At 45.4% G+C, this 25532-nt stretch overlaps 1 protein-coding gene across 14 annotated transcripts in view; it reads right to left on the bottom strand.

The window, feature by feature from the left end:
- The window catches only part of Myo5b (myosin Vb), a 300202-nt gene that overhangs the window by 184862 nt on the left and 89808 nt on the right, over nt 1-25532 (bottom strand). Inside the window, exon 1 of one of the 14 annotated variants that reach the window (XM_063277105.1) lies at nt 18710-18728. The exons of the other annotated variants lie outside the window; for them this stretch is intronic. The gene's annotated coding sequence lies outside the window, so the exon portion shown is untranslated. Of the gene's footprint in view, nt 1-18709; nt 18729-25532 lie in introns of those variants that run through there. 14 annotated transcript variants of the gene reach the window in all.

Genomic DNA, 25532 nt, shown 5'->3' with positions numbered 1-25532 from the left:
TCCATTCTCTGACCTCCTAGAGAAAGAAATCCTGATCTTCCTGGGGCGGGGGTCTAAATCGTACTCGGTAGGGTATTTTATATAAATAAGGTGTCATGTAATTATATATGAAGAGAGGCGTGAGGGCATTAGCCTAAACCCCCCAGGGGCGGGGGTTTCACACATCAGGCACACTGACAATTCAGGTGCAATGAAGCTTTGGTCTGAAGCAAAGTGGTCTGGACTGTGCTCCTCAAGAGCCACTTGGCTTAACTTGGTGGCTGAGAGCATTCTCTGCCTGCCCACCCTCATCTGTGTTTGGGGGCCAAATGCAGAAAGATCACCTAATTTTGATGGGTTAGGTGCTGTAACTAAATATCACCCAGTCACTTAACCCAGGCTGGGGACAGGGAGCTTCTAACAGAGTGGGAAACACTGCCAGCAAACAGTTAGTCTTGGGGCAGGTCTTAGATTTCTATGGCTATGATAAAACGATGTGATCAAAAGCGATTTGGAGAGGTGAAGTTTTGTTTCATTTTACACTCCCAGGTAGCAATCCATCATGGAGGGAAATCAGGACATGGACTCAGGCAGGTCAGGAACCTGGAGGCAGGAGCTGATCCCAAGGTCAAGGAAGATGGCTGCTTATTAGTTTGCCCAAGCCTGCTTTTCTTCTAATGCCCTCCCCCATCAATCAACAGCCAAGAAAATGTACTACGGGCTGGCCCACAGGTCACTCTGGTGGGGACGCTTTCTCAATGGACGTGTCCTCTTCCCACATGACTGAAGCTTGTGTTGAAATAAAAGCAGCCAGCACTGGGCATACGTTCCATCTGGACCCCATCAGGGAAGGTAAATTTGGGTGAATCAGCCTCCATCCCTCAAGGAGCACAGAAGCCAAACATCTCCAATTAATCAAGTCTGAGTCAGAACGCAGGGCCTCCTCAAAAGATGTTAAGTCACTGGCATAGAAATGAGCTGGTAGCTGGACTCTCAGTTTCAGAGGAAATAACCATTAAAGGGTGGCATCTGTATAAGTTGCCTTTCAGTTTTTACAGTATTTTAATTTTTAAAATTATGTGTGTATGTATCTCTGTGTAGTTCAATGCACAGGAGTACAGTGTCTGAGGAGGGCAGAAGAGCGCCTCAGATCCCCTGGAGCTGGAGTCACCGGCAGTTCCAAGCCCTGACATGGGTACTACCAAGTGAACTCAGATCCTCTGTCAGAGCGGTCTGCACTCTTTGAACACGTAGCCATCTCTCCAGCCCCTTTAGTTTTCTTTCTCATTGCTGTGATAAAATACTTGACAGATGAAACTTAAAGATTATTTTGGTTTTAAAGGCACAGTCTATCATGCTGGGGAAGGAAATTCGACAGAAGCATGAGGCAGCTGGTCGCCTCATCACATCCAGAGTCAGGAAGCTCAGACAGATGAATACTGGTGCTAGTTTGGGATGCCAGGCCACGGAATGGCACCACCCACATTCAGGGTGGGTCTTTTTCCCTCAGTCAACCTTTTCTGGAAACACCCTCACAACCATAGCCAGGAGCTGTCTCTAGAATCATTCTATATCCGCCATTTCAAACACCTGGCACAAAAGCACAGGGGTGGCTCTCCCAATCCCAGGAGGAGGGAGAGCAGACTACCTAGGACTGAGAGACACTCGATCCTCTGGGTAAATGAACCTGAGTCCCTTAGAATGGAGATATTGAAGGCCAGCTCCTCTAGGAGCTCAGGCAAACACCCTTAACTGTGGACCTGTGGCCGAAGCATCTTCTGTGATGATTTCCTGGTTAATACAGCATGGAAGGAGAATAAAGAGGAGAAATTCATAGAAATTCAGTCAGTGAATTCTATCTCAGAATCACTGAATGGGCACCCTCCCAAGTGACCTGGCACCTGGCAGTAGCAGTCATGTATGTGTTTCAGGAAACACGAAGAAATCTAGCCTCACCTTGCTTAATGGAAAGCCAGACACATTCCACTGTCTCCAAAGTTTAGGTAAGAAAACTTAGGCCCTATTAGCAGCTGAGTGGAAACTCACCCACTCATCCCCATGCTCACTGGATTTTCAAGATAGTGTCTGTGGGCCCAGACACCAGCTGCATCCAGTGACTCGCCACTGCATTCTGAAGGCTGAAGTCTACTCCCCACAGGCGTTTGCTGGCAACCTTCCTTTAATAAGGAAGTTAAAAAATAAACAAAAAAACTGAATGGTAAGGCGCTTGCCCCAGCTCCCATCAACAGGTGAAATTCAGTGCTTCTGCACCTCAACTTCCTTGTCTGTGAAGCAGGAAACAACTGCTCTGTCAGTGCTGTTGCTAGGACTCAACGCGTACATAAAACGTTTAGCACTGTGTCTGGCACACAGGGACTACTGAGTGGCGATGGTTGCCATGCAAGCTCTCAAACCCTGCACCTGATACCTCGTGGATGCTCCCCTGAGGAAGACGCCTCACAACCCCAAGTCCTGTCAGAAGCAGGTTCCATAGGTCATGGCGGGAACATGCGAACTCCTGGTTTTCCACTTATTTCCACATTGCTTAACTCCTCTCTGCCCCGCAGCAAGCCAAATCTCTTAGCTTCCCTGTTTATCTCCAAAGAAAGCTTAATTCATATTTTTACTTTCTTTTTTTTTTTTTTCTTTTTTCGGAGCTGGGGACCGAACCCAGGGCCTTGCGCTTGCTAGGCAAGCGCTCTACCACTGAGCTAAATCCCTAACCCTAATTCATATTTTATATCTCTATCTGAAGTTAATAAAGAACCGAGTCTCCATGGTCGCCAATGACAAAACTCACCACTCCACAAACATCCTGAAAGATGCATATGATTCTCAATTATGAGCCTCAAGTAACAATTTGCAGGAAAGGAAGTACTTGGTGTACAGAGAGAGTGACTGTCAGCATATGGACTTGGCTCGTGCCAGGATCTACCTGTCAGCATGGGAATTGCAGGGATACTTGGGGTGAGAGAGATCACTATGCAGAAATGTGTTGGTGTTGACGCATCCAAGACTTCCCATGTTCCAATATTGGCTCAGCTGATGTATTAGTTAGGTCTCTCCTGTATGCCTATTCCCAGTGAACTTGGATAAAAATCTGAGTCTGAATTGGGCACTGGAGACATTGTTTAGAAAGAGACTGGTGTGACTGACCTAAATGGAAATATCACTGAAATCCCTCCATTTGAAAGGGCTGTTTGTCACACCTGATCATAGTAAGAAGTGATGGTGAATGTTTGAATGAGGTTGGACCTCATAGGTCCATATGCTTCAATACTTAGCCAATAGAGAGAGGCACTATTTGAGAAGGATTAGGAGGTGTGGCCTTGTTGGGGTAGGTGTGGCCTTGTTGGAAGAAGTGTGTTGCTAGGAGTGGGCCTTAAGGTTTCAACAACCCACATTGAGCTCAGTGTCTGTCTCTGTCTGCAGATCAGTAGGTAGCTCTTAGCTTCTGCTCCAAAGCAGTGGCATGCTTCCCACCATAATGGACTAAGCCTCTGAAACTGTAAGCAAGCTCCCCAATTAAAGAATTTCTTTTATAAGAGTTGCCTTGGTCATGGTGTCACTTTACAGCAATAAAACAGTAACTAAGACAGCTAGCAAATGAATAGCAACTTCCTAAACTTGTAGATATATATCATACAGGTATATACATGCATACATCCCACCAATGGAAAACAGTTTATTTCTAAAGTTGTAATAAAATCATTAGCAGTTTGGGCTGGAGAAAGAGCTCTGCTAGTGAAGCATCTGCAGGCCAAGCATAACCTGAAGTCATACCCCCAGCCCGCTGAGGAAGGTAAGTTTGAGAGAAGCAGCTTCCACCCTTCAGTGCAAAGCCAAACTTTTCCAATTAGGTCAAGTCTGGGTTAGAGCCTGGCGTCTGATCAAAACACAAATGCCAGCAGGAGAGAACTGAGATACTAGGCAGCCTGAGGGCTGCGGGAGAAATAACAGTTAGAAGGCAGAAGCTTGGGAGAGGGGGTCGTCTTTTCATTTTTATATGATTTTGTCATTTTCTTTTAAAAATGAATATATATTCACATTCATATATATATATTCACATTCATATATATATATATTCACATTCATATATATATTCACATTCATATATATATATTCACATTCATATATATATATTCACATTCATATATATATTCACATTCATATATATATATATTCACATTCACATATATATTCACATTCACATATATATTCACATTCACATATATATTCACATTCACATATATATTCACATTCACATATATATTCACATTCACATATATATATATATATATACACACACACACACATATATATATATATCTTTGAGTGTGCCTGTATGTGGGTTTATGCACCTGAGTAGTGGAGGAGGCCAGAAGGGAAAGGTGGCCTGGAGCTGGAGTTGTCCGCTGTTGTGACCTGTCCCACATGACTGGATGGAAACTAAATTCAGGTTTAAGAGTGCAAGAACAATTTGTACTCTTAAATGTGAGGGCAGGTTCTCAGTACAGGGCAATTTAATACCTAAAGCCATCAATCTGTTGTTGTGTTTAAGATGTGACGTTAAAGAAATTTAAGTTGCTTGGGACAGTATTCCGAGCGGCTATCTTCACTTCTATCAAGGGTATGACAGTACACATTGTCATCAGTAGGTAAGCCTCTTCTTCATTTGGTGAGAGCCTTCCTGTAATAAAAGGCTAGTACCTGACCTTTCAGACAAAATAGTCTTAAGATCACCACAAAACTCATCGGAATGCCACAGTGCTGAGAGGATTTGTTGGCCGCCTCTTGTTTTAAGCCTGTTCCATTATACAGACTTGCTAAGCCAAAGTCAGTACAGCACTGACTACGATTACTTCAGGTTAGGTCTCTCTTCTAGAAACTCCGCTTGACATGAAAATAAAGTAGCCAGTGAGAGACTGGCTGCAGGAAACAATTCTCTCCCTGAGCGGTTGCTTAGAGGAAATGGCACTTTGGATCTGGACACGGGAGCACACAGGTATGTTCTTGATATTCTGCAAGTGACACAGTCACCTGTCTCAGAACTTAAACGCCTCACACACTCGCATTTGGGACTCTAGGCAGCTTTCCATCTTCCTCCCTTAGAACCCAGATTCACCACCCCAAGTTGTTTGACTATCCCTTCTTTGAGGCTGTTCAACATCCTTTCTCTTCTACAAGTCCTGGGGAGTGAATGACAGGGGCCTACAGACTACAATGTGGGTTCTAGTCCTCCCATCAATCCATCCACAAGACTTAGTGAACACCTCTGTGTGATGAGTACAGTGTACAGCATGGGGAATGGTGATAGAAGACACCTCTGCCTTCAGTGTGGTGTCAACCACATTATGGGGCTCCTCTGCTGTGGTGGTCAAAAATGCTTCAACAGCACCGGTACCCTCATCACACAACAGGGACCTAACTGATTCTATTTGTCGGCAAAGACCACATTGAAGATGTAGGATTCAAACTGATTTATGGATAGGAAAAGGACTGAGTCAGAAAAATGGGGGATGGGAAATCTCTAGGCTGAGAGGATAACTGAGTCAAAAGCACAGGCAGAGAGAAGAAATGTGGTTTCCGGGCTAAAAGGATGGAGATGGTAGTCATGGTAACCCAGGACATCAGGAATTGGGGCTCAAAATGACACAGGGAAGAGATGTAGAATTCAAATCCAGTGGGTTGTTAGAGGTCATGTTGCAGACTTTTAACAATTAGTCTACGTCCAATGGAACCTGACAGTGAGTGCTGAACAAAGGCGCAACAGTATAATTAGAAGACCGGGTCTTAGAGATTAATGCATATGGGAAAATCTCACTGTGAGAACAGTTTTCAGTCTTTCAACTTTCATGATCTCATTGCTTCCCATGAACAGGGAGAGTGAGAGGTACCAAGGACATCAATCACCCTCCCTGATTGCAAAGCGCCTGGAAAAGCTGGCTTCTGAGAGTGTCCCTGTTCATGTTACTTTACTCCTTGTTACTGCTCCAGACTGCAAACTGCCATTCTTACCGACGCACCCCAAGATTCGCACACAGCTCTTGAAGCCTCTTCACCTAAGCACTGTCCCTCAACTCTGAGCTTTCCCCAGGATTCTGTCATGTCTAGTTTATTCAGAATTTTAGAATTTTAACACTTGGAGGAAGAAGAAGCCTCCAATTTGGGTGCCCTGGCAACAGACACAGTAAAAGCACGGAATTCTCAGACCTTGGGGGAAAGATGTTCCAAAGTCAATACACAAGGACGATGAATCACAGCCTCCAAACTGGTTATGACTAGCAAGCCAGGAACTAGCGAGAATATTTGCTCTTCATAGTTGTATGACCCAAAGACATTAACAATATGCCTGACTCCCATCGTGGTTCTGGAAGGAATATGGAACGGGTGTTACCAATGAAAGTCTGCATATCTGAAACCCAACCATTCTCTATAGAGACTATCTAGTGCACACACAAGGAAAGGAGCCACTGTGAACACGGACTTTCCCGGATGACCATGACCACCTCACATTCCTCTATAGCAATTCAGTCAGAAGCAATACTAAAATGTTCTCTTGCCTTTTCCTGCATCAATGGGAGAAGAGGCAATTGGTTCTGTGGAGGCTCGATGCCCCAGCATTGGGAAATGCTAGGGCAGTGAGGTGGGAATGGGTGGTGGGTAGGGGAGCTCCCTCATAGAAGTAGCAGGGAGGGGAAATGGGATAGGGGGTTTGCGGAGGGGAAACTGGATGGGGGGATAACATTTGAAATGTAAATAAATAAAATAACCAATAAAAATAAAAATAAATTATTTTACTAACATAAAAAATTAAAATGTTCTCTTGTGCCCAGGTGAGAAGTAGGTGTGTAGCTAAAAGATGGCTGCCTCTGCCCGGCCTTCTCTATGTCTATGAAGAAGAGACCAAGGAGAGCTTAGAAAAAGAAAGAAGAGCAGAAGCCACCATGACATGAACCCCTCATCCACCCCACTATCGGGGACTTGGATGGAGGGTTCATCTCAATGAGAACTCAAATTAAAGAGTGACTTGTCTCAATGTAAAAGTTTGCCAAAAAAAAAAAAAGTATCAGAATGAAAAACCACTGTAGGCAAAACTGTAAAGTAACGAGGGAACCAACGTGATTCCCTTCCCTGTACAAATACAGGTCATAGGCGGACTCTGTGTTCTCCAAAGCAGAAGTCTTTGCCAGCTGCCTTCCTGCAGCTCATCTGAGCAGTAATGCCATCGGTAAGGCTGACAGCAGCTTCTCCGAGGGTGCTGCTTGCTAGGGTCTGAGCTACACTCCCGTATGAAGAACTCAGTGACCCTGGGGACCTGTGATGGAAGAGGCACTACAGCCTCACACACTACAAGAATAAAACACTTTTGACCTGGAAGTGCATTGAAGCCAGTAAGATCAGAAACCCTGGGGCAGCATGATAAACCCCATTTTCCAACATCTTCCTAGATCTCTTATGCTCCAAGTAACTAGTAAGCTTGTGTCAAATATGATGATACATTATCTATAGTTGTTAAAACAGAAACACAACCCTGGTTTAACAACCAATCTAGCTCTTAAAACAGATACACAAGCTTATGGCCACAGCCCGAGTTACACTGTTTCCTCCAGTACCAGTTAGTTTTAAAATAGAGATGTGTCCTGAGCCTCTAGCTCTGGTGTTCCCTGGGAAAACACAAAGGCCACTCTCCCACTGTATCTGTGAGTAATGCTTGTTCAGCCTCTCCTCACTGCAGATACGGGGCTGGAGAAGAGCATCGTGTTGTGCCAGAGTCACGGCTCACAGCAGCAGCGTCAACGACCCCAACACCAGCAAACCGTTTCCTTCCCCACTCCAACCACCCAGGTCCACATTCAACACCTGGTGGGTAGGATGGTCCGAGCACCCGGGAGGCAAGTGTGATTTGAATGAGCAATGTCCCCACTATGGTGGCAAAGCGGTTGGGGGGGGGGGGCGGTTAGATCAACAGTACTCAACCTGTGAGTCATGGCCTCTTCAGAGGGGTCGCATATCAGATAACCTGCACTTCAGATATTCACACTATGACTTATAACGGTAGCAAAATTACTGACATGAAGTATCGAGGAAGTAATTTTCCTGGCTGGGGGTCACCACAACATGAGGTATTAAAGGGTCACAGCATTAGGAAGGTTGAGAGCTACTGGTTTAGATGACACTGGAGAAAGCAGGTCAGAGGAGGGGGTTTGAGAAGAAAAGCTTAGCCTAACTTTTAAGTTTGCCCTTTCTGCTTCACGCTCACAGTTGAGACTGTGGACACTCAACTTCCTGCTTTGGTCACCATGCCACTTGCTGCCGTGACTCTTATCCCTTTGGAGCTGTGAGCTCAAACAAACTCCTCCTTCTGGAGAAGTTGCCTTGGTTAGAGTGTTCATCACAGAAACAGAAAAGAAAGAAGGCTCAGTCGGGGCTGCCAACCACCATGCCAAGGCAAGGGGTGGTCTCCCAGTCGTGACAAATCAAACAATAAACTAAATATACATACTGCTCAAGTGTTACTAGAAAAGACTCTAGTATTGCCTAAAAAATATAGAAAGACAAAAACATGAAACGGCTCATCCTGCAGTGTCAGAGTGCTTAAACACACCCTTTCACTCAGAGGAAAAGACTTAGTGATCTGGTATCATGACCCTCCTGACCATACCCCTCTGTCACTGCTAGACTCACTGTCTCGGACCTCCAGCCACCTATTTCAACAACTGTTGCTGCCTCTCCCGTCTGTGCCTCTTGGCTTGTGCGTGCTTTCCCTGTACTCTACGTGTCTTCCCAGTCCCTTTCCCCACTATCGCTACTCCAGGGTCAGCTATTAAATGCCTCATTCCCTCCCAGCTCTGCTCCTACTTTGAATGCAACATCCCTGAAGTGTCCTTTCTGGACTTGTGTGCATTTCCCCCCGCTCTCCAGAACACGAGTAACACACCGTCCATCTTGATGTTGTGTGCAGACGGAACGGTCTTTGCACAGGGCTCGGCGCGTGCATACTGACGGGATGGCTGAACACGAACACGCTCCGGCACTGTAGATTCTTGTTTTCTCCCAGCAAGAAACGGCAGCCTCTTCACCCCGGAAATGCCAAGTGTGGTTCCATCTAAATAACCTGCCAGCACAGGGACGGCACCTCGGCATCGGATTCCGCCACGAGGCTGTCAGCTGTGTACTTCCCTCTGCAGAGCTGCACAGCCGAGGATCCTGCCCTTCCGGATCTTATCTGTGAGACGTTCTGGCGCCGACAGACTGTGCACTGACGACTCGAGAAGAGTGATGCAATGTTGTTGTACCTGAACGCATGTTTGGTAGTCCTTTCAGTGAAAAATCAAGAACAGGGTGCCTAGCACCAGCCTGTGAGGACCGACCAGTGACATGCCACTAGGTCTTGGGCTTCTGTGTTTTAAAAGGAGAAGAGCCAATAGCTAACTTCTAGAACATGCCATATCAGAGGCAACAAGCAACTCAAGAAGCCACCTTACATAACCAACAACCATTACAAAAAGGAAGGATTATGGAACGCCCAACATTCACTAGTGCCCAGGAGGAGAAAGCAGGGTGAAGTTTCACTGAGGCTCTAACTGAATCCAGTCCCAAGGCTGCCAAGCACCCTGAACACCTCATAGCAGAGACTCAAAGAGTCTAAGTGCTCAGGATGCCCTAGAAAGCTGGAAATGCAAGGTGCTCACACCAGCTCACTTCCCTCGGGCCCTCTCAGGCCCCTTTGTAGGAGTTGCCTGCCTTGCCTCAAATGGTATCAAAAGGGAGGACTTTCAGATGTTAAATGCCTCATGTGTGTGCAATGATAGCGTGAGGCACGGGGGCGTTTCCAATGTGATCTCCCTGTTGGGAGCTCAGAGCATAGTCACACAAAGCATACAAGTGGCAGCACCCAATAAGTGGTACACCTCAGAGTTATGGGAAATCAGCATAAGGGTAAGCTTAGTGAGGGGTACCAGGCCTGGGAGAGGGTGGGTGAGGAGAGCTCTGAGGAGCAGCACCAGAAGAGCAGCACCACTCGTTAGAGTGGAATCCGTGCTTTGCGGAGCGGTGAAGGTGAATCCAGAAGGCAGGTTTGATTCACAGCATGGCACGGCAGAAGATTTAGCCATCACACACACACACACACACACACACACACACACACACACACACACACACACACAAAGAAAAACAGGGAAAAAAATCTCATCTAATTCTTTATTCAAGAGAAACCAGAGGAAGCTCGTGAGCAGCTAGGACGGGGAGGAATTGGCACATGCTTAGAAGGAATAATTACTGTTCAAACACCAAGCTTCATTACTGCTGCCCTGGAATTCAAGACTGGTACCACGGACAGGGTACGCAGACGACACCACTAAAATGATTGGAAACAACCACCCAACCATTGAACGGTTTCTATGAACTTAATCACTCAGTAACGCTCCCTCGACTCTTGCAAGACGGGAGAGCACCGAGAGCCTCTTAAGAAGCTGAGCCAACAGGATCGTGCCGAAGTTAATTAGGGGGATGCTCTTCCCACAAAAAATGCACTGAGAGAGCAATTAGTTTTCCTGCCCATCGTCCTCCTGGTGTGTCCAGTCTTGCTAGTAACGGTGCTTTTCACTAACCACCTCTGCTCCACTCACCTACTCAGACCTCACGTTTGCTACATGCTATAAACTGCTGACACCTTCTCGTCCAGCCATCTGGCTACTAACTCATGTGCATGACTCGCCAAAGACGTCTTCTCAAGGACCTGCACCCACATATCCCACTCGGTGTCTGGATTTGGAGTCTAATGTGTAAAGATTAATATTTGAAAAACTGAAACCGAACTCCATCTCTCTTCCCTGATCTTCCTCACCTCTGAAAATGATATGTCAATCCACTTGGTCACTACGGCAAAAAAGCCCAGGTGTTATCCAGCTTTCTCTCTCTCTCTAGACATTCAGTCAGTCCTCAGGCTCCTTAGTTCTGTTCCCCAAAGGCACGTTGAATCTGCCATAGCTCCATTTACCTTGCTTACTCTAGCCTAGCCCAGCATCCAGCATCTTCTTGGAAGGGTCTACCAGATCGAGTTGCTTCTCTTCTTAGAATCTCCCCCATTTAAATGAATCTGAATGGAGGTTGTCTCTGCCCTCATCCTTCCAGTGAACAGGTTCCAGAGCAGCTGGGTACACCTGTGTCTTCCTTTCAGTCCTCAAAATTAGCTACCTTCCTGACCACACTCTGCCCGGGGGATTCTCATAGATGGTGCTCTCTTATCTCACACTCTCAAGTCTCACCTCAGAAATTAGTCTAAAAACAGGCTTATCAATCACTTGTTCCCTGACAGAGTTTCCTTGCTTCTCCTGCCTGAATACCTCAGGTTCATTTCCTGTCTCTCTTAAACCCCTCAATATGAGCTCCAGGCAGGAACATCTTGTTCTGTCCACTGGTCCATCTCTGGTGCCTGATATGTGGCAGGCACTCGGGCATTTATAGGGGAGCCTCATTTAGGCCTGAATAGTCCATGTGTGCTACAGATGCTTCACTGCTGGAGCAATGACCATGTTCCTGTCAATATTGCTCCTGCCCTAACATTCAGAGGGAAAAGAAATCTCTCTAGACTCCAACAAGAGTCTAGGACAAATTCACAGAAAAGATGTAGGCTGGACAATGAGATATCTTAGAGAGGTGGCATGGTCCTGAGGAATCTATGTGTTTATGTGTCTAGGGTGAGGTGGGTAGGGGTGGGGGAGGGGTTTGTGCACATAAATGCAGTACCTGTGAGGGCAAGAAGAGGGGTTGAATCCCCTGGAGCCATGTGGATACTGGGATCTGAACCCGGGCTCTATAAGAGAGTAGACCACATTCTTGAGCCATTTCTCCAACCCCCAGGAATCTAAGTTTTTAACATCCACTAGACTGTGGAGGTGACCAAGAAGGTCCATACATAAGAGGGGTGTCACTCATTCTTCTGTGCGAGGCGGCCTATGGTTTCTTTTCATGACTGTGAGACAGACACATGGATCGTGTCTCCTGGGCACCACTGTGTGCTGGCTGCCACACTATGTGTTCTCTAGCCACTGTCAGTCAGTTCTCTGAGCCCTCTAGTGCAGCATTAGTGATACTTGTAAGCATATTGGTGCCTGTATTCCATAGAAGGCACATGCATCTTTTTCTGCCCAATGTCACTCAGCAATGGCGGAAGGGGCCTGGGACCCTGGCTATGAATAGGATCCTTCCTTTTTTTTTCTTTCTTTCTTTTTTCTTTTTTTCAGAGCTGGGGACTGAACCCAGAGCCTTGCGCTTGCTAGGCAAGTGCTCTACCACTGAGCTAAATCCCCAACCCCAGGATCCTTCCTTTTGTCGCCACCCTACACTCTTCCCCTAAAAGAGATCAAGGATTTCAGACTTTTATGCTCGATCAAGATGTCAGAAAGAGAACACAAGGCTGTAAACAAAAACCCAATACAAATAAGTCTTGAACACTCAGTATGAGTCTAGGGGAGTCTGGCTTTCACCCCTAAGCAAAGCTGGAGCCAGCCTGACTTCCAGCTCACAACACTCCTTCCATCCACCACAGTGGTTCCCTAAGGTAAGAATCCGTGGTGACTTTCAGTTCTACCAGTGATGTCCATCCGAGGCCAGGGCACAGCTGCTGGTGGAGTGGTGGCGAGGGCTGGGCTTTGCTGAGTGAGTGTGAATGCAATGACAATCTGAGGACCAAAGGACCTCAAGAGGAACCCCTGAACTCTCGGCTGGCCGGCATCTATACCAAGGTCCCCTAGATGTGCTCGCTATGGGAAACTGCCTCAGATGAAGTCACAGCTGTGAGGGCGACGTGGGAGGAGAACCAACAAGCTGTTGCCTTCATTTTTTAACTGTTAATGATGTGGCAAAGAGCAGTCATCAGCCAGAGGCAGGACTCGTTAGCCATGCACGCCATGTTGAGATCCTTCCCCTGGCTGAGGAAACCGAACCAAGAGTGCTCAATTGTGAGCTTACATACTTAAGGGGGCAAGAGATAGCCACGCCATATTCCCTTCAACCCCAAACATCCCAGGGGGTCAGGCCTGCCTCAGCAGGATGAATCTATATGTACACACACACACACACACACACACACACACACACACACACCCATGAGAAAGAAAGGTATCCAAACAAGAAAAGCACACCTTCGTGCCAGGTCACATATGCTAGCTGAAGATCACCTCTACTCTTCATCTAGAACTGACGGCTACTGACCAGGAATACATGTTACTTCAGGAAGCCATTTACTCAGTTGACAGCCTTCAGCACTAATGAAAAGGCCCGCACTGGAGAGCTCACCCAGCAGCATGTATCTATTCTAAGCAACATCCACACAGGCAACTTGGTGCACCCTCCCAGAAGCCAAGGGAGGTGCCAGTCAGAGATGTGCACAGTGGTAGTACCACCTCCCAAGGCCTTCCAAAGCAACGACTTCCCAAGGTGTATCAGGCATTCCTGCCTGCCCTCCCTCCCACCAGCTCGGCACAAGCCTTCAGTGAGTGAGCTGAACGGAACTGGAACTGATAGCTGCTTCCCATAAAGACCCAAAAGCCAGCCAAGAAATTCTTCCAGCAGGCTATGTCATCCTTCTTTATAAACTGGCCCTTCCTAGGCCCTGCATGAAACTCTGCCTCTATAGCCACACCTTCGAACCTTTGCCCTCACTGCTTCAGGATCTGTTAGGAAAGGTTAGATAAGAGGCAACATTTGTAACAATTAGATAAACAGAGGCCATGAATTTAGAAGAGAGCCAAGGAGGTCACATGAGAAGAGTTGGAAGAAGAAATGATGTAATCATATTTTAATTACAAATATATATGTGTGTGTGTGTGTGTATATATACATATATATATATATATACATATATATTTTTTTAAGTGAGTAGCTTGACAATGACTGATAATCTCCCTAGGATGTCAAGCAAAGAAGACCACACTAGTAAGTTTGCATTTGGAAAGAACACCTTGGCATATTAGTTCGTGCCTATAACCTGGGCATTTGGGGAGAGGCTACATAGTGAATCTTAGCCTAGGCTATTATCTGTAACCTTACAAACTGTCTCTTTCTCTTCAATAGAAGTTGTTTCAAATGTGTGCCTTTGTGTATGTGTGCCTTTGTGTTTGTGGGCCTTTGTGTTTGTGGGCCTTTGTGTTTGTGGGCCTTTGTGTTTGTGGGCCTTTGTGTTTGTGGGCCTTTGTGTTTGTGGGTCTTTGTGTTTGTGGGTCTTTGTGTTTGTGGGTCTTTGTAAGTGTGTGTTTGCATGCATTCAAGTCCAGGTTTGCAGCCTGTGCACCTGAATGACTAGGTCAGAGAAAGATTTCCTCTATTGACTTCCTTGAGACAGAGTCGCTCACTAAACCAAAAGCTTGCCATCTTGGCTAGGCTGGTGGGATCCATTTGTCTCTGCTCCTTAAGAGCTGGTTTTACAAGTATACACAGTCATACCCTCTTTACGTGGGTGTTGGGGATTTGAACCTGGTCCTCATGCTTGTATAGTTAAGTACTCTTCCACTGAGCCATCTCCCTAAGTCCCACATATATTCCTTTCATATGCCTATAAAGATGGCACTGTCTTTTCAAGAAAATGATATTCTTTATACTGGGATTATGTCTTTTTTTAAACCAACAACTTAAAAAACAACAAACAATAAACAAAACAAGAACTAGGATAATAAATGGTAGGTGGGGTTCTTTTGCTTGTGGTTTAAAGGGACATAATCTCAGATTAGTGCAGGCCACAGGCCTCAGAAGAAGCTTCTTTGTGTAATGAAAAGCAGTTAATTTGAAAGCTGACATCTGGTCAAGTACAGAGAGCAAGTTGGGAGGGGGTGGGTGTGCTCAGTCACACAGCAGACATCTGTATCACACACAACTCACATCCACAAGGCCGAGAGCCATCACACAGAGGGAGCAAAAGGACTGTAAAAGCCAGAAGTGAAGGAGGACCAGGGTGAAACAGTGCCTCCTGGATGTGACGGGACCACTGCATATGAACACACAGCTGCTGTGGCTGTCTACACAAGATCAAGGCAGTCAACATTCTACAGGACTTCATGAGCCCTCGCCCCAACTGAGGAGCCCTCACCCCAGCTGTGGTTTCTAGGGGAGGGTGTGTGTGTGTGTGTGTGTGTGTGTGTGTGTGTGTGTGCATCTGTGTTTATATGTGTGTATATGTAGTGTGTGTATGTATATGTGTGTGAGTGTGTGCATGCCTGTGTGTGTGCATGTGTGTGTATTGTGTGTATGTGTGTGCATATGTATAGACCTGTGTATATGTGCGTGTGTGTATGTGTATTTATATGTGTGTGTGTGTGCATCTGTGTTTATATGTGTGTATATGTAGTGTGTGTATGTATATGTGTGTGAGTGTGTGCATGCCTGTGTGTGTGCATGTGTGTGTATTGTGTGTATGTGTGTGCATATGTATAGACCTGTGTATATGTGCGTGTGTGTATGTGTATTTATATGTGTGTGTGTGCGCATGTGTGTTTATATGTGTGTATGTGTGTATGTGTGTATATGTAGTGTGTGTATGTATATGTGTGTGAGTGTGTGTGTGAGTGTGTGCATGTGTGTATACGTGTGTGTAGACCTGTGTGTGCATGCCTGTGTGTGTGCATGTGTGTGTATGTGTGTGCATGTGTATAGACCTGTGTATATGTGCGTGTGTGTATGTGTGTTTATATGTGTGTATGTGTGTATACGTGAGTGTGTGCATGTGTGTATACCTGTGTATATATGTGCGTGTATGTATGTGTATGTGTGTATTAGTGTGTGTGTATGTGTGTGTATACCTGTGTGTGGTGCGTGTGTGTGTATATGTGTGTGTGTATTGTGTGTATGTGTGTGCATGTGTATAGACCTGTGTATATATGTGCGTGTATGTATGTATTAGTGGGTGTGCATGTGTGTATATACGTGTGTGGTTTGTGTATGTGTGTATGTATGTGTGTAGACCTGTGTGTATGTGTGTGTGTGTGTGTGTGTGTGCGCGCGTTATGGTATGTTTAAGGGTATGACTCCCAAGTATACACAGGTATACACACATGCACACACTCACGTATACACACATATAAACACACATACACACACGCACATATACATAGGTCTATACACATGCACACACATACACACAATACACACACATACACATGCACACACACAGGCATGCACACACAGGTCTACACACACATGTATACACACATGCACACACTCACGCACACACTCACACACACACACACTCTCACACACATATACATATACACACATACACACATATAAACACACATGCATACACACACACAGGTCTCCCATGCTCCAGTGGAGGGCCCCACACCCAGGAGTCTATGGGCAGCACAGATTGGTGTGCTAGTAAAAGAAAAAGAAAATGAAAACAAGAGGACCCAAAGTTGGGGCTTAGGGAGGCAGGGTTGGATCTGGCAGAGTTACTGGGAAAAAGGAGACCTGAATATGGTCAAGGGATCATGTATGACATTCTCAAGTAGTAAATACAATTTAATAAACAAAACACAAACAAGGGGACCTGAATCTGTCAGTGGCTAGAATTTTTGTGTTTCATTTTTCCCCCTAGTACATGAAACCCAGGATCTGGGGACCACTATATCCATGTTCCAGTTTGCAGTAACATGCTGTGGCTTTGCCCTTGGCAGGATTAGGACATCTGCATCCCTGCACACTTACTACAGGAAGAGAAACATTGAGAACAAAGCAGAGCTGCAACCAATAGGAAGACGCCATGATTCAACCGCTACTTTGTACGCTAACCTAAAGAAAGGTAGTCAGCAGACCGCTACCCTTTACCTGTTATGACCCCAAGACTCTGTGCCCTCAAGGTAAGTTTCCTATTACAGATCAAAAGAGCCACAGGTCAGGGAGGTCAGCTCCTCCACTGGTCCCTACATGCCAGCAGGCTTCACCCAATACACTCCCTGGATCTTCCAGGTTTCCCAGATTTTTCCCAAGACAACAACCCATTGTGAACTGGAGGAAAACAAACATGTTCCCACACAAGGCAGCCATGCTGAGACTTACCGCAGATCATGCTCTCTGAAAGCAACCAAGCAATGAGGGTCAGAAGAGGAATGAAGCCAACAGAAATACAGGCATAGTTGGGACGCTCCTTTTTCCTGAGTCAACCCACCTCCTAAATGCTGAAAAAGGACAGGAGTTAAGACCTGAGGCCTGTTAGGCTGAATCCAGTGAGAGGAGGCCACACAGGGGACATGCCACTGTTCCTAAGGCAGTCTCAGATCCCTGAGCTCCCTGGAAACAGGCTTCCCTTAGGTCCCACAAGGCTGAGAGTATCCTTCAATGCTCTTTATTAAACTTTTCTCTCTGTATACCCTAAGGGCAAGACGGGGTGGACACATAGTTCCCTGCCAGAATTCTTTTCCACCTTTGTACACATGGAAACTGTCAGAAGTGCTCAACCTTAGTCACTAGAGAATTTTAAAGCAGTGTGGCTCTATGAAATACCACAAGAAAAGAGAGAGAAGTGAGAAGCGGGGGGGGGGGGGAGGAGAGGGCGGAATAGGAGGGAGGAAGGGAATGGGAGGACTGAAAGAATGAGGCTCTGACAAAAGATGTATAGGGATGTGGGTTTTCCATACATATGTTTCTAGACATACGGAGAGGGAAACTGCTCTGAGAATCCACAGAGGCCATGTGCAATGTCTTCTGTGACAGTGATGCTACTTATGTGCCCAGAAGACATGACTGTGCGTGGTCAAAGGGCAGGAACGAGATGACTGCAAGCAGCTTTTTAAAAAATATAATTGCCAAGACTATAAACAATCAGTGCCCACTAACGATAAAATGGACAGATCTCAGCAATGATACAGAACAAAGCCCAAGTCCAAACAAGGTTAATTCCAGCTGTAACACAAGTATAACACACACTACATACTCTGTGTAAGCCCCAAAGCCAGACAGGGGACCAGAGCCTCTGGACACCCTTACCCGTGGGAAAGAAATGGGGCTGCAAACTTCCACAGAGAGTCATTTCTTGACTGGATGCCAATAGCACGAATTACATTTTTGCACTTTACACACCCAATCTTACGTATTTTCATGGGTATGTTTTATTTCAATACAATTAGCCACCAATCACTGTCACACTTCCCCACCTCCTCTAAATGATGATGCTGGGGTTAAGAAATGAAGCCCTCTTAAATTCTTCTCCTGGGGTGCAGGGCCCCTCACTCTAGCAATAGAACAGAGAAATCTCACTGTTAATACTGCTAACAGTCCACCATCTTCCTAACACTGGAGACCATGAATGGAAGGCTGTTTGAATGGCTGTGCCTCTTCAGTATAGCCAATTGGGTTTCAGTGGAGCTGGTGTCCTCTCCAGAGTATCGCTAGATCAACCAGGCTTAGAGCTTGGGCAATGGCCCAGCTGGGATGTGTCCAACAGAACACCTACCCTGGATTCTCTTGAGTTTACTCTAGCTGGGTCTCCTTACCACAGGGCACAAGGTATCATTCATTCAGCCACAGCCCAGAGATTTCTGGTGGGGGAAGGGGCTGCTGCTCTTACCAGCACCCCATTGTTGTCAAATTTCAGTTAATTATACTAAAATGTAATCAACACTTTCCACTTTAGTCATTTTAATCTATCTGTGGCATAAAATATATTCATATTAAAACACACTCACCACCATCAAGCCTCTAGGACTTTAATCATTTCAAACAAATACCATACCTTTGGTAACACTGTGAGTTCTTTTCTCTTCCACCCTTCTTCCACCCCTCCTCGTCCATCTTTTCAACTTCCTAATACTAGGTAGGGGAGAAAAAGGATAGAAGGGGGAGGGGACAGCGTTATTGTTAAGACTACTTCCTGCTAATTAGGTGTGTCAAGTTTAATTTTCACCATCAGGATATCTAATTTCCCCCCCTTGTTGTTTCTTCTTTATGCACTGCTACTGAACAAACCCAAACCAACAACCAAACAACGACCCACCACTGCCTCTCAGGGCCCTAACATTTATCTGTCCTCCAAAGAGCCCCCAAAATCCCAAACACCACACAATCGCAGAAGCCATCTGCAGCTGGCAAATTCACACCCCTGCTAGAGCACGAAGCAAATCACAGCTGCTGCAGTCCATCTGAAGCAGCCATGTACCCTGTATCTTGGGTTAAAATGAAAACATATCCCCATATCACTTTTGTGTTTTTCAAAGAAACCAAAGTTCTCACTACAGTCCACACCAGAGATAGCTTATACATCAGTTCCATTTTCAAAGGCAGGAAGAAAAGAAACACTGAAATGAATAAAGTGGCAAAATGGCACTCGGTAGATGAGATTGCAAAGCCAGTGAGTACAGCTTGCTCAACGTGGGACAGTAGGCTGGGTTTAGTGACAAGGCTAAGAGGCATACGCTCCCAGTTCTAAAGCCTCTATGTCTTAGTTCCAGGAAGCCATCTGGGCAGCCTCTCAAGCCACAACCTTCCAAAGCAGAGCCTTACAAGGACCTTGTTGTATGCTGTTCTAAGCAGACATATTTATAAAATGCACAGAGAAACCAATGTTGATACCTCTTCTGTCCTGCACAGAGAATAGTATTTGACCCGAGGCCAACAGATCTCTGTGTGCATTTATAGGTGATTCTCAGTCAACCGAAGGCTTCTTAAGAATTAGGTGTTAGAAATAAGGAAAATGAGAGTGGGAAACAAGAAAACAGAATCAAAATAGTCACTGGACTTAAGCTAAGTAATATGCACTTGTGAGCCAGGTACTACATATAAAAGACTACATAAGAAACTGTTAACACGCCCTAAGGGAGCTCCATGAAAGACTGCACTCAGTGCAGCTTGCTGAGAGTCCCTGAGGCCAAGAACAGGCAGCTGCAGTCTTTGATCTCTGAGTCACTGCCTGCCATCCTACTCTGACCCCAGCTCCATGCTCACCTTCAGCATTTCCTTCACAAGCACAGTTGGATAAACCAACAATGACCAGAAAGCAGACTGTGGAATGAATATATATCCCCTCTCCTCCTCTAATGTCTAACAGATCATCTAACTGTTTTGGGCTAACTCTTTCAGTAGAGGTCCCTCCTTGAGATTCTATCTTCCAAGCAGTCCTCATATAGTTTATGTCCTACTTGAAGTCACCAAGAGATTTGACAGCTCTGGTTGAAGACAACCTACTCCAGAGCCCAGGAGAGATTTTCCAGCTCCTTCCCAACTCCTTTATCTACACCAAAGAAGATCCACACTGCACAGGGGCAAAGAACATGCAACCTACAATGCTCAGGTGATGGCTTGGTCACACAGCACTAGTGCCCAGGGGACTCATGTTTCTATTCATGCTGCTGACCTATGAACTGTAAAAGGGGATGGGGGTCCCCATGATTCCTTCATGTGCTGGACCACCTCAAAATTTACACAAGAGCTTTACCAACTCGGTTCATCATAAAGGGTACAACTAGGCAACAGCCAAGCAGAAGTACACCGGATGAGGGAGTGGGGGTTCAGTCTTCATGCTTTCTCCAAGGGTACACAGTCCCTTAGCATCTCCATGTGTTCACCAACTTCGAATTTTTTCAGACTCTATGTATCATTTAAGGCTTTATGGCAGTTTCATTGACATGGGAAATGACTACTTAAGATACTGGCCACAGGTGATTAACTTTATCCCAACTCTTCTCACCAGAGGTAAAGCAGTAGAACTGGTAATTAGTTACAACCCTCTAATCACGCCTTGCTTGGCATTTTTGGCATCCGGCCCCCATCCTGTAGCTATGTAGAGGTTGCAGCCACCTTGGTAATATAAAAAATACACCAACTGCCAATCTAGAGAGTCCCATGTTTTAGAAGCTATGCATCAGGAACTAGAAATAAAGACCAAACATGTAATTACCCCAGGCATACATATTCTGTGTGATGTATGGGCACCAGAGTTGTTCCCTCCCCCCCGCCCAACCACACATATACAACCCAATCTGTTAGAATGATGGGAAAATGGCCATTCATGATGGTGATGATCAACATACCAGGACAGGTTCCCTGGGCTGCTGATACTGTGTTGAGGCCACCTAGAGATTTTGTGGTTCTGAACTGGCAGGTAGGTGAGAGTGGTCTGAAAGTCCTGCCTTAGAAGAAACCTGTTCCAGACTGGTGCATCATAAGACTGGGCAGAGCCAGGGAAATTTACTCCTAACTCTCCTTTGATCAAGGACAGTTAACTTCTCTTTAACATGTGGTCAGTTATTCTTCACATTCATAGGTTGACTTGCAAAGTGGGTCCCCAAGGCCACATGACAATAAGTGGGATAGGTATATCTTGCTGGTACACCCAGGACCATCAGAGGTTTCAAGCACACTCATCCTCTAGACATCTGGTCTACCTCCAAGGAGACTTTCACTTTAACAAATTAACAGTATCACAAGGACATTTCCATAAACAATTACCATAAATAACACTTTCACAGAAGACACACTTTAGCCAGACAGATACAGTAGCTGTGCAACTCCAGAGAGTAATGCAGCATCTCTTGTGCCTCGGTGTATCATGAGATCTCCTCTGAAAATTAGGGGGCAGAATTCCACAACCCAGTAAAGCTTTCTGAGCAATACCTGACACCGATTGAGCCAACAGAAGCACATAGGGTAGATTTGAGCTTCAGTTTTCCAACCCATAAAATGAAAGGAAAAAGCGAAACCATAATCCTTTACTGAGGATAAACAGGCAACTGGGTACTCATCCTCTGTTCTCTCTCTGAGTCATATTCAGAGTTTTTATGACACCACTTCGACCATTTGCACTGCTCTCTCTAGGCCCCTTTATCTACAGGCTTTCTCACAGTAGATTCGTAGAGCCAAGAATAATATGTCCTTGAGGGATCCAAACCACACAACTGATGAGAGGGGGAGACTAAAAGGAAATGTGTACTCATTCTCATAACCCATCGTACGGATCTCTGGCACAAAGATGGTCTTACGCCATTTGGATTTAAACATTTCCACCCCCAGGGAACTTATTATTCACACAGCAAATGCTTTACTTGCTAGAGGCTCCCAAAATGCTTAAGTTCTTCTGCCTTCCGGGAAATTTTAAACCTATAGTACATATGGCCAACAGCTCACCACTCACTCGAATGGTGCTGGCAATGGAATTGTTTATCATTTGAAGAATGTAAAATTGCTATCGAGTTCAAACCTCAGGATTCCTCTGAGGTGTAAATGGGGAAGAGATTGCTCCCTCTCAAGAAAATGTGGTCAGGAGTAAATTTGCCTGGCTCTGCCCAGTCTTGTGATGCATCAGTCTAGAACAGGTTTCTTCTAAGGCAGGACTTTCGGACCACTCTCACCCACCTGCCAGTTCAGAACCATGTAATCTCTAGGCAGCCTCAGCACAGTATCAGCAGCCTAGGGAGTCTGTCCTGGTATGTTGCCTAGATCACCATGCATGGCCATTTTCCCATCATTCCAACAGCTTGGGTTGTTTTCATTAGAACACAGCATCACTGGAATCACATCACCTGCTCTCTACAACTTTATAAAGATTGGAATCCATAACATCATAGCAATTACTATCCATCTGATAACAAGCCCAGCCCATCTCCAGGCAACACAAAGAATGCCGAGCCCTGTTACCTTTCCCAGAGACACAATTGGATCACCCAGCAGTGCCTTCTTGAAATTATGTATCAGATGAAACTGGGATAACCAGTTGAGACTTTAAGCTATATGGTGACGTAATGGACCATAAAAGTACACAAAGATAATTTAACACGCGAATGCTGTTTAGCATAGCACTATTACCTACAGAGGAGGGCAGTTACTCAGAAAGGCAGAAGCCTGCCCTGTTCTACTGCTTGGGAAGCTGGATTTCTCATTTCAGCAGTTGTCCCCTCCACCATGGACTGAACAGTATTCACAGGAGAAAGAGGACAAACAAAAGGCATGATTGTCCATCTACTCTAGCCCCACCCAAAAACTTGAAATGCCTTCAAAAATGTTTCAACAATTTTTCTGTGGGAATATGGTGCTTTCTTGAAATTTTATTTTTATTAAAAAATGTTTTGAGAATTTCACACATGACTTCTTTATTTACATAATTTCCATTCCTTCCCCCCTTTTCTAATATCTGTGTGTCCTTTCTTTCAAACTCATGACTTATTCTTCAATTATTGATTTATATGTATACACACACATACTCCATACTAAATCCATTTAGTGATGCTTGTATATGTACATGTGTTTAAGAATGACTACTTGGGATTAGATAACATATCAGGTGTCTCATCCCTTGAGAAAACTGATTCTCATCTCAGAAGCCATTGGATCTCTCTGTAGGTCTTTGTATAGGAGTGAGATCTTATAAAATTCTCCCATTGTCAAAGGCATGCCAATTGGTACCATCATTATCAAGGTCTTCTTTAGGCAACCCTATTGACATTTAATGGGTGTAGCTTCGTAGTCATGTTTAAAACATACTCTCTAGTAGCAGGTGTCTTGATCCTTTGGCTCTTGCCATCTTCCTGCCTCCTCTTCTGGAATTTTCTCTGACCCTTAAATGAAAGATTGTGTTGTAGCATTGGGTCTGGGCACCCACAGTTACTTTCTGTCTGCATTTAGACCATTTATGGACTTCTGTAAGTCTCTCTTCTATGGCAAAAGAATTTCGTTTGATGAGAGGTGAGAGTTACATTTCCTGTGGGTATAAGGGAGTGGTTTTGGAATACAGTTAGGAAAAGTGGCAGTAGTAGGTTCCCTCCAGGGTCTCTAACCTTTCCATGTATGCAGATTTTGGCTGTGTTTACAATACTAGACACGAGTTTCCACCTATTGGGTGGGCCTTAAGTCAAATTACAATGTTGTTAGTTACCCCCAAGATACAAGGTACCACTATCGCACTCTTGTGAATATCTTGTTAGGTTGGTTATTGCTGTGGTCCATAGGCTTCAGATGCATGTAGGAATATTGATTGGTTTTCCACATCCCTGCCCCCTGGCCTCTGGCATGGCATCTTCTACTTTCAGAGTTAGATCTAGGGCTTCCAGGCCAGTCCCAGATCAATTCCTCCGAGTTCTGTGTCTGAATAACAAATCCATACTCTCACACATTTGTGGATCTTGGATTTAAATCTTTAGATTTGAGCATAAAACCTAAAGCAACCAGAGAGGCCAGGAGAAAGGGACCAGGGTAATGTGGGTGAAGAAGGCACTCTGTAGAGGGGAATAGCAGAACACAAGCACAATGAAGAAAGAAATGGGGAAAGGGACAGACTGTAAGTGCAGAGGGGAAGGGTAATACAGAGGAAGGAAGAAAAGAGAAGTAACATTAAGGATGTTTCTTAAACACAGAAACTTATGAATGTATATGTATATGGGGGACAGGGAGGGGAGGGAGGGAGAGAAGGAGGAGGGAGGGAGGGAGGGAGGGAGGGGAGGAGAGAGAGAGAGAGAAGTTTTAATAGTTATGCCACTTTCCTTTAAGAAGCTATAAACTAACAATAACTCCAGTGCCCCAGGCATGGGAAGTCTCCTTTGAATTTTGGTGAAGAGACTTCCAAAATAATGTCATTACTGTTGCCGCTTTGCTGGCTGCCAGAAAGTAAGGCCCTATTTCTCAAGGCATCACACAAGTCACACAAAGACCTCGGAGAAATGGCACTTTTCATTCACCAAGACTGTGGGATGCTGTACTGTTGCGAGCAGAGTGTCGCAGGCCACAGTGAGGGTGGCAGAGAAGGGTACTGTGAGGAAGGGTACCAGAGGGGGGTGTGGTCACCTGCTCTCTGAAAGCTGGGGTAACTGGCTTGCCCTCAGGACTAGAACCTGAAGATCTTCCATTGAGGTGCCCCCCACAGCTTCTTCTTGGAGACATTTTCTAGGAGCAAAGGCCTTTCTCACTCTCTGTTACTACTTTTGTAAACCCGATACATCATTTCTTAATCTCGGCATCCGGGGGGAAGATCTCATACCCATCCTGATTAACTATCCCACGTGAATAAAACATTCTTTTTTTTTTTTTGGAGCTGGGGACCGAACCCAGGGCCTTGTGCTTCCTAGGTAAGCGCTCTACCACTGAGCTAAATCCCCAGCCCCTGAATAAAACATTCTTTTTTTTTTTTTTAAGATTTCTTTATTTAGGGGCTGGGGATTTAGCTCAGTGGTAGAGCGCTTACCTAGGAAGCGCAAGGCCCTGAGTTCGGTCCCCAGCTCCGAAAAAAAGAACCAAAAAAAAAAAAAAAAAAGATTTCTTTATTTAATGCATGTGAGTACACGGTCACTCTTTTCAGACACACCAGAAGAGGGCATCAGATCTCATTACAGATGGTTGTGAGCCACCATGTGGTTGCTGGGAATTGAACTCAGGACCTCTGGAAGAGCAGTCAGTGCTCTTAACCACTGAGCCATCTCTCCAGCCCCGAATAAAACATTCTTAGAGCCATTAATTCACATAAATATCTAAGCACCAGTGTGGCAGGTGCCAAGGTACATGGACGATAAGAAACAGTTCCTCGTGGCGCCAACTGACACTTTTCGGTGCTCGGCCTCTCCTCAGTTCGCTGAGGT

The sequence above is a fragment of the Rattus norvegicus genome, chromosome 18 (assembly GCF_036323735.1).
Source record: "Rattus norvegicus strain BN/NHsdMcwi chromosome 18, GRCr8, whole genome shotgun sequence".
Taxonomy (NCBI): domain Eukaryota; kingdom Metazoa; phylum Chordata; class Mammalia; order Rodentia; family Muridae; genus Rattus; species Rattus norvegicus.
This window is presented reverse-complemented; position numbering and strand designations above follow the sequence as displayed.